At 32.2% G+C, this 10,936-nt stretch overlaps 1 pseudogene; it reads left to right on the top strand.

Annotated features, from left to right (window-relative positions):
- The first annotated feature begins 1,584 nt into the window (after positions 1–1,584).
- Positions 1,585–9,340, top strand: LOC124909558 (annotated as a pseudogene).
- The last annotated feature ends 1,596 nt before the right edge of the window (positions 9,341–10,936 follow it).

Below are 10,936 nucleotides of genomic sequence, written 5' to 3'. Positions count from 1 at the left end.
TGGTTGTAATTAACATAATAATTATCATAAGTTTCTATTATTTTTATAAACATAATTATTTTTCACCTTTTCATCTAATAATTTTAAAAGGAGAATAATTGTTTTTATAAACATAACTTTTAATTACAAATTTTTTTACGTGATTGTAATATTTATAAAAATAATGATGATAAAATTCTAATTTTTAACAAACATAATTATTTTTCAACTTTTCATTCTATAATTTTAAAAACAGAATAAAAATTCTATAATAAACTTAACTATTTTCATTCTAACAATTTTAGAAAGTGGATATAATTTTCATAAAATTCCATTTTTTTTATACACATAATTATTTTTAATCCTTTTCATTTAAATAATTTTAAAAAAGAGAATAAAAATTCTTTAATAAACTTAATTAATTTTCATTCTATCAATTTTAGAAAGTGGATATAATTATCATAAAATTCCATTATTTTTTATAAACATAATTATTTTTCATCTTTTCATTCTAATAAATTTAAAAGGAGAATAAAAATTCTTTAATAAATTTAATTATTTTTCATTCTAACAATTTTAGAGAGCGGATATTATTATCATAAAATTCCATTATTTTTATAAATATAATTATTTTAACCTTTTCAATCTAATAATTTTAAAATGAGAATAAAAATTCTTTAATAAACTTAATTATTTTTCATTCTAACCATTTTAGAAAGTGAATATAATATATATAATATGATGCTTAATTTTTAAAATGTCCGAATTGTCGGATCGAGAACTATGTTTAATTTGAATATATATGAGAGTAAATTTATATACTTTTGTCGGATTGTGGGTTGACCCACCCATAAACTAAAACGGTTAAAAATAAAATAAATAAAAACTATAAGTATAGTTCGAACTTGCAACCTAACAAAATAAGTACAACTCTTTAACCAACTAAACTAATAACATTTTATATTTTAAATTCAATACCAAATTTGATATCAAATTTGATGAACGCGGAATATTTTAACAATATAAGTTTAACTTTTAAACTAACTAATCTATATATATAATGATGCTTAATTTTTAAAATGTCCAAATTGCCGGGTCGAGAGCTGTGGTTAATTTGGATATATATGTGAGAATAAATGGATACTTGGGTCGAATTGTGGGTTGACCCACCCATAAACTTAAAACGGTTAAAAATAAAATTAAAAATGCTATCACATTTTTACCGTAATATTTTTTTCACGATTTTTTATAATTATTCAAAATACAGGCTTAGTTATCATAAAATTCCACTGTTTATAAACATAACTATTTTTCACCTTTACATTCTAATAATTAAAAATTGAGAATAAAAATTCCTTAATAAACTTAATTGTTTTTCATTCTAATCATTTTAGAAAGTGGATATAATTATCATAAAATACCATTATTTTTATAAACATAAATTACTAATTAGATAAAATTCCAATTGTTCTTATCCTACCACTCTGTCGAATCAATATCTTAAATAAGTTATAGAAAGTTTCTTAATTAAAACTTTCAAACATCAGATAAATTTTTATCCCACCTCTTTATTATAAATGGTCTCACTTCTCTACATAAGAAAACACAACCATCTTCTATAGCTCCACCTTAGAGAGAGAAATTCATCGAAAAAAATGGAGAACTTCCCGGTCATCAATATGGAGAAGCTAAGTGGTGAAGACAGAGAAGCCACCATGGCAATGATCAAAGATGCCTGCGAGAACTGGGGCTTCTTTGAGGTATATAATATTTATTTAATTAATTAATTATGTATTCTAATTATTAATTAAATTAATATATATTCAGCTGGTTAACCATCCGATTCCATTGGAGCTGATGGATAAAGTGGAAAGATTGAACAAGGAACATTACAAGACAACCATGGAGACTAGATTCAAAGACCTCATGGCTTCCAAAACTAACCTTCATGATGATAATCACAAGGTGAATTCATTTTTGAAAATAAATTTTAATTTTCAAAATTAAATGTATTTCTTTATCAGGAGGTAACTGACATGGACTGGGAGATCACCTTCTTCATCCGCCACCTCCAAAATCGTGATGAAGGAATTTGCAGAATACTTAGAGAAGCTCGTAGAGAATCTCTAAGACTTATTTTGTGAGAACTTGGGAATTGAGAAAGGTTATTTGAAAACAGCATTTTCTGGATCAGAAGGACCGAATTTCGGTACCAAGGTAGCTAACTACCCGCCGTGTCCCAAGCCGGAGATGTTCAATGGCCTTCGAGCCCACACAGACGCCGGAGGCATCATCTTGCTATTCCAAGATGATAAAGTCAGCGGCCTTCAGCTTCTCAAGGATGATAAGTGGATCGATGTCCCTCAAATGCGCCATTCCATTGTCATTAACCTTGGTGATCAGATCGAGGTACGTGTAGTGTGACTCCAAGCATTGGGTTGCCCTAACCCGTTTATACTAGGTTAGGGCAACCCAATCCTCGAGGCTAACATTATATGGCCCTTGCCTAAATATGGGCTTGCATAGTTTACCTAACGAGTAGATTCTAACTAACTAGATATGATTGATATTGATCACAGGTGATCACGAATGGGAAATACAAGAGTGTGATCCATAGGGAACAAGAATGTCGATTGCATCTTTCTACAACCCGGGTAAATGCAGTGATCTTTCCAGCAGCGGCTTTTGTGGAAAAAGACGCAGAGGAGAGGAAGGAAGTTTATCCAAAATTTGTTTTTGATGACTACATAAGCTTTATTCATCTGTGAAATTGTTGGAATTAAACTAATTCCATTAATTAAATGGAAATGATATTTGGGCTAATGAAATTCACACCAAATTCAAATGTGAATTAAGTGTGAAATTAATCCAAATGAAATTCACATTAAATTCAAATGTGAATTAAAGTGAAATTAATCCAAATGAAATTCACATTAAATTCAAATGTGAATTAAAGTGAAATTAATCCAAATGAAATTCACATGAAATTCAAATGTGAATTAAAGTGAAATTAATCCAAATGAAATTCACATGAAATTCAAATGTAAATTAAGGTAAAATTTCATCCAAATGAAATTCACATGAAATTCAAATGTAAATTAAGGTGAAATTTCATCCAAATGAAATTCACATCAAATTCATTGTGAATTAAATTTGTTAATTGTTACAGTTAACATAAATGTCTTGAATGAGGCAATTAACAAATGATGTTAATTGCCATTGTAACTACAAAATATTTATTGTAGGATGTAACTTGCAAAGATGATGAAAAGGCAAGCAACGATAACCGTTGGATGAATGGATGATGGATTAGTGACCGTTGGATTAAAGAATTGATTATGAGTTTAATTTTCAACTATAAATATCCCTTCACATTGTATTCCTCTCCACACATTATCTTATCACTTCTTTCTCTAAAATTCTAAAGTCTTTCCTTGTTCTTGTGAGTGTTCTTCGAGTTTCTTGACTCGATCATTTCTGTGCGAAACCTGGTGATTGTGATTCAGGTACTTTTGTTTAGTTCGCTGTTGTAGTGGTTTTTCTGTGCTAAATCATTGCAGGTTCCGTTGTACTCTGGGAAGCAGCCACCGACGAAATTCTCCAGCACAAACAGAAGACGGTGAAACTATTTTAAGGGAACTATGATTTCACAGGCGTCGGAGCAAACGAGAAGACTTTTCTTCATCTTATTACATAATCTGTTGTATCTGTTTTATTATCATTGTATTATTTTCATATATTATTTACGTGTAATTTTTACGAGATAAAATTACCAACAATCTTAAAACAGTCTCAAATATTACTTATCTTAGATTCTTACACGTTTCTGGTTTTGTTTCAGAAATGACTACTGAAACACCTACTTCTAACATGAGGATGCCGGTTCCAGCTAACCATCTGGATAAGCCAGAAAAGTTTGATGGTTCAAACTTTAAGAGATGGCAGCAGAAGATGTTCTTTTACCTCACGACCCTAAGTCTTGCGCGATTCCTCATAGAGGATCCTCCCACTCCCAAAATCGATGAGCCAAACGTGACTTCATCGTCGGATGCAAACGTGCATCCGAAAGTTGATGTGCAAGCGGCTTCGGCCATTGATGCTTGGCACCATTCAGATTTTTTATGTAGAAATTACGTGTTGAATGGCTTATCAGATTCATTGTACAATGTGTACAGTGAGAAGAATACGGCCAAAGAACTATGGCAATCTCTTGAACGTAAGTACAAAACAGAAGATGCGGGTGCAAAAAAGTTTATGGTCGGCCGATTTTTGGACTACAAAATGGTAGATTCAAGACCGGTCATTAAACAAGTTCAAGAGATCCAAGTTATTTTGCATGAAATTCATGCTGAGGGCATGAATTTGGGAGAAACATTCCAAGTGGCTGCTATTATTGAGAAGTTGCCACCGTCTTGGAACGATTTCAAGAACTACCTTAAGCACAAGCGAAAGGAGATGAATGTAGAAGAATTGGTGATTTGTCTACGCATTGAAGAGGAAAATAAAAGCGCTTCAAAGAAATACTTTAGTCAACATGTGGCTAAAGCAAATGTGGTTGAGCATGGTAAAGACAAGAAGAAACACAATTCTTTTGTCAAAAACTGGAGCCTTAATCCTAAAGGAGGAATCTCTAAGAAGTTCACGAGCAAGTGTTTCAATTGCAATGGCATGGGCTATAAATCTTCCGATTGCAAGAAACCGAGAAGAGTTCGAGAGGCTAACTTGACTCAAGGATTATCGGACATGGATCTATGTGCAATGATATCTGAGGTTAACTTGGTGGGGTCTAATCCACGAGAGTGGTGGGTTGACACAGGAGCTACAAGACATGTTTGCTCCAACAAAGAAGTATTTTCAAGCCTCGAAGAAGTGAAGAATGGTGAAAAGTTGTTCATGGGGAATTCTGCCACTTCTGACATACAAGGTGAAGGAAAAGTGGTGTTAAGGTTGTCTTCAGGGAAAGATTTAACATTGACTAATGTGTTGTATGTTCCGAAAATTCGGAAAAATTTGATATCCGGATCTCTTCTAAGTAAGCATGGTTTTAGAATTGTGATTGAGTCAGATAAAATTATTTTATCCAAAGGTGGAATGTTTGTGGGTAGAGGTTATGCTACTGATGGGCTTTTTAAGCTAAATGTAATGGCAGTTAAGCTAAGTATGAATGAAAAGAATAAGTCTTCTATTTATTTGTTGGAGTCTTCCATTTTATGGCATGGTAGACTAGGTCATATTAATTATGATTCGATGCATCGATTAATAAAACTGAATAGTATACCTACATTCGAAATTAATAAGAAACACGAGTGTGAAATTTGTGTTGAAGCGAAATTGACGAGATTATCATTTCGAAACGTTGAAAGAAGTAATAGACCGCTTGATTTAATTCATACAGATGTGTGTGATTTAAAAGGAACACCAACACGTGGTGGAGGAAAATATTTCATTACTTTTATTGATGATAACACAAAATATTGTTATGTGTATATTCTTAAAAGTAAAGATGAAGCCATAGAGAAATTCACTCTCTATAAAAATGAGGTTGAAAACCAACTTGGTAAAAAGATCAAGGTGTTAAGAAGTGATAGAGGAGGTGAATATGAATCACCTTTTGCCGAGCTATGTGCTCAACATGGTATAATCCATGAGACGACAGCACCTTATTCTCCTCAGCAAAATGGTACGGCTGAGAGAAAAAATAGAACATTAAAAGAAATGATGAATTCACTTCTATTAAGTTCTGGTCTACCACATAACATGTGGGGGAGAAGCTATTTTGACAGCTAATTACCTTTTAAATAAAGTTCCATGAAAAAAGCTAGATAAGAGTCCATATGAATTATGGCATGAAAGAAAACCATCATATGAATACTTACGAATGTGGGGGTGTCTAGCTAAGGTAGCCGTACCATTACCTAAAAAGGTGAAAGTTGGACCAAAAATTGTTGATTGTATATTTATTGGATATGCACATAACAGTAGTGCTTATCGTTTTCTTGTGTTTAAATCGGACATTCCGGATATTCATAAGAATACGATAATGGAATCGAGAAATGCATCGTTTTTTGAACATGTACTTCCATATAAGTCTAATGAAGAACAACGTTCTTCAAAAAGATTTCCTGAACTAGATGAACAAGAAAAGGAGAATGAAGTTGAGGTTGAACTTAGACGAAGTAAACGAGCTAAAACCGAAAAATCATTTGGTCCAGATTTTATTACTTTCATGATGGAAAGTGAACCTCAAACGTATAATGAGGCAATTAACTCATCTGAAGGGCCTCAATGGAAAGAGGCAATTAATAGTGAAATAGAATCTATCTTGTAAAACCATACATGGGAACTAGTGGATCTGCCTCCGGGAAATAAACCACTAGGTTGCCGATGAATTTTCAAAAGGAAAATAAAAGCTGATGGATCAATTGATAAATATAAGGCAAGACTGGTGGTAAAAGGATATCGCCAACGAGAAGGTCTTGATTATTTTAATACATATTCTCCAGTTACGAGAATAACTTCTATTCGATTGATTCTTGCGATTGCTTCTTTGCGCAATCTAGAAGTTCATCAAATGGACGTAAAAACAGCTTTCTTAAATGGAGACTTGGAAGAAGAAATTTACATAGATCAACCTCAAGGGTTTTCTTCTCAAGGACAAGAAAATAAAGTTTGTAAATTAGTTAAGTCATTGTATGGCTTAAAACAAGCTCCAAAATAATGGCATGAGAAATTTGATCATGTTATGATCTCAAGTGGATTTAAGATCAATGAATGTGATAAATGTATTTATATTAAAGACATAAAAATGGTTACGTCATTTTATGTCTTTATGTAGATGACATACTTATCATTGGAAGTGATGATAAAATGGTTAAATCCACTAAAGATATATTAAATTCAAAATTTGACATGAAAGATATGGGATTGGCTGATGTGATTCTTGGAATCAAAGTGATTAGAACATCGGAAGGGATAGTTCTAAGTCAATCACATTATGTGGATAAAATCCTCGAAAAAATTAACAATGATGATTCTACATTGGCTAAGACTCATATAGATACGAGTCAACATCTATCTAAAAATCGCGGAGAGAGTGTATCTCAATTAGAATATTCTCGAACAATTGGGAGTCTAATATACTTAATGAGTTGTATAAGACCAGATATAGCCTATGCAGTAAACAAACTAAGTAGATACACGAGTAATCCGGGTAATAATCATTGGAAAGTCATTGTACGATTACTTAGGTATTTAAGAAATACTCGTGATTATGGTCTGCACTATACGAGACATCCTACTGTTATCGAAGGGTACACTGATGCTAATTGGATTTCAGATATGAAAGACTCTATGTCAACAAGTGGATATGTATTTACACTTGGAGGTGCAGTTATATCTTGGAAATCTTCTAAACAAACTGTTATTGCTAGATCCACGATGGAATCTGAATTTATATATAGCTCTTGACAAATGTGGTGAAGAAGCTAAATGGCTACGTCTATTCTTAGAAGATATTCCAATATGGTATAAGCCCGTACCAGCAATTTCTATTCATTGTGATAGTCAATCTGCAATTGGACGAGCTAAGAGTCATATGTATAATGGTAAGTCTAGACATATACGTCGTAGACATAATACCATTAGACAATTACTCTCTACTGGAATTATCTCAATTGATTACGTAAAATCAAAAGATAATATTGCGGATCCGCAAACCAAAGGGTTAAATAGAGAGTTGGTGTTAAAGTCCTCATAAGGAATGGGCCTTAAGCCTACAATAAGTTGGTATGAAGGGAAACCCAACCTATGATGACTGGAGATCCCAAGAACTAGGTTCAATGGGACAACCTAATTGTACTAAACTTGGTAGATTGCTATGGGTAAAAATCCTACGATAAAATAGCATTTCGGGAAAGGATAAGCACGTAGGTTTTTAATGATTCTTTATGAAAAAAGAGATCACCTATATGAGAGAGAAGTGGGGCCGCTTCGAAAGAATTGCACGGCTCAATTCTAGACCCTCTCACTGAACCAGGCGAGTGTTCATGGCCAAAACGAACACAATCATGAGAACTGACATGTATCAGGAAGAATTTTATGTGAAAGTGTGTAATCGTTTACACAAAAGGCAGAATAGTTCAAGGACACCGAGTCTACTAATCGGCTAGTAAAGTTATATACTTTCATGAGGGAAGGTTCAAAGGGTTACACCCACCTATCCTGTGTAAAATTCAATTGTTGAACCTTTTACCGGGTTAATCTTTCAATTTCCATTAATGTGGGGGATTGTTGGAATTAAACTAATTCCATTAATTAAATGGAAATGATATTTGGGCTAATGAAATTCACACCAAATTCAAATGTGAATTAAGTGTGAAATTAATCCAAATGAAATTCACATGAAATTCAAATATGAATTAAAGTGAAATTAATCCAAATGAAATTCACATGAAATTCAAATATGAATTAAAGTGAAATTAATCCAAATGAAATTCACATGAAATTCAAATGTGAATTAAAGTGAAATTAATCCAAATGAAATTCACATAAAATTCAAATGTAAATTAAGGTGAAATTTCATCCAAATGAAATTCACATGAAATTCAAATGTAAATTAAGGTGAAATTTCATCCAAATGAAATTCACATCAAATTTATTGTGAATTAAATTTGTTAATTGTTACAATTAACATTAATGTCTTGAATGAGGCAATTAACAAATGATGTTAATTGCCATTGTAACTACAAAATATTTATTGTAGGATGTAACTTGCAAAGATGATGAAAAGGCAAGCAACAATAACCGTTGGATGAATGGATGATGGATTAGTGACCGTTGGATTAAAGAATTGATTATGAGTTTAATTTTCAACTATAAATATCCCTTCACATTGTATTCCTCTCCACACATTATCTTATCACTTCTCTCTCTAGAATTCTAAAGTCTTTCCTTGTTCTTGTGAGTGCTCTTCGAGTTTCTTGACTCGATCATTTCTGTGCGAAACCTGGTGATTGTGATTCAGGTACTTTTGTTTAGTTCGCTGTTGTAGTGGTTTTTCTGTGCTAAATCATTGCAGGTTCCGTTGTATCCTGGGAAGCAGCTACCGACGAAACTCTCCAGCACAAACAGAAGACGGTGAAACTGTTTTAAGGGAACTATGATTTCACAGGCCTCGGAGCAAACGAGAAGACTTTTCTTCATCTTATTACATAATCTGTTGTATCTGTTTTATTATCATTGTATTATTTTCATATATTATTTACGTGTAATTTTTACGAGATAAGATTACCAACAGAAATTTGAAGCCAAGGAGCCTAGGTTTGAAGCCATGAAAGTTGTTGGAGCTAGTGTTGTTGCCTAAAGGGTTTGATAAGTTACTTATCATACAAATAAAATTTATGTTTCTTTAAGTGTTTATATTTGTTTTACAAAAATGATGGTCTTTCACTTATAAAGATATTTGTTTTAAGAGTTATAATCAATAATAGTTTTATTTGAGTATGTGCAATATTATTGTGAAATCATTTTAATGGGTAATATGTTATTATATAGTGATGAAATTAAGTAAACAACAAACTTATCTCAATGAAAGATCGATATATTAAATATGAAAATTTAAAGTCTAACTTCCAATAATTAGCCATTAATAGAATAATGGTTAAAAAATGTTAAAACATATCAAGAATTTGTGAGGTTCTGACATGTTACTATAATCTTTTTTTTTACTTAAAAATGGTTTTATAAGTTAATTATCATAAAATTAAAATTACCTATTTAAGTGGTCATTTATTTATTAAAATATATGATTTTTCACTTAAAAAAATATCAACTTAATTAAAATATGAACTTATTTTAAAGTTACGATAAATAATATTTTTATTTTATTGTGTGCAATATTATTGTAAAATAATTTTAATAAGTAATATGTTATTAATGCCACATAAATATGTGTTTGACTGTTGAAGTCATCACAATAATAGGTAACAATATCTTAAATAGGTAAATGGAAAGTCTAATTCTAATTCTAAATAATTGGTCATTATAGATGGTAGGATCAGGTACAACAATAGTAGGAGGTTGAATATTGTTGAACTCAATAAGACACTTTCCATTCGATTTTAATCTTGTTAGAGATGAAAATTTGTTTCTATTTTTCACAAATCTTCACAAGCTCTTGAACAGATTCAAGTGCAGAAATGCTTGCTCGATTTGAAACGACAGATACAAAACAGAAGATGCGGAAAAGAAATAACACACGAAGTTTTATGGATGTTCGGAGATAAAACTCCTACGTCACCCCTTCTTCTATTTCCAAAAGGATTTTCACTAGAAGACTTTGATTCGTATAGACACTACACAAACCCCGTCAGACACATAAGACTTAACAACTACCTATTTCTGAACTTCTAGGTAACACTCTGTTGAACAGACAAAGTTATGTTCAACTTACAATACTAAAATTTCCCTCAGAAAGAACAGTAAACAATTGCTTAGCTTAGCTTAGTTAATCACACAATGATCTTAGAGAAAGTAAACACACAAAGCTTATCAATTCGTGAATTCTTAAGTTACAGAGAAAGACCGAGAAAACCGAGAGCTAGAGTGATTCGACGTTGTACTCTGATCACCTTTTATATTGAAGTCGTAGCAACGGTCGAATCCTTCTACTAGATACGTGTCAGCTTTCCGTTGGATGTAGGCCATGTGTACGGGAACGTACACAAGAATATATTCGTTAGATCGTGACATACCAGATTGTAACTCAGAATATTCGTTGGAACGTGGTGTACTAGAAGGTACAACGTGGACTGGTGAAATATTAACGTAACGTGGACTGGTGAAATATTAGCGTATGTGGTAGTTAACTAGTTATAGCGAGATAAACTGACTTGGCAAACGATTGATGGCGAGCACATCTGATCGTTATGTTGATAAGCTGAGCAGATAAGTGGACGCT

This window comes from Impatiens glandulifera, chromosome 7 (assembly GCF_907164915.1).
Source record: "Impatiens glandulifera chromosome 7, dImpGla2.1, whole genome shotgun sequence".
In the NCBI taxonomy this organism is placed as follows: domain Eukaryota; kingdom Viridiplantae; phylum Streptophyta; class Magnoliopsida; order Ericales; family Balsaminaceae; genus Impatiens; species Impatiens glandulifera.
The sequence above is the reverse complement of the archived record's forward strand: the minus strand, read 5'-3'. Positions and strand labels throughout refer to the sequence as shown.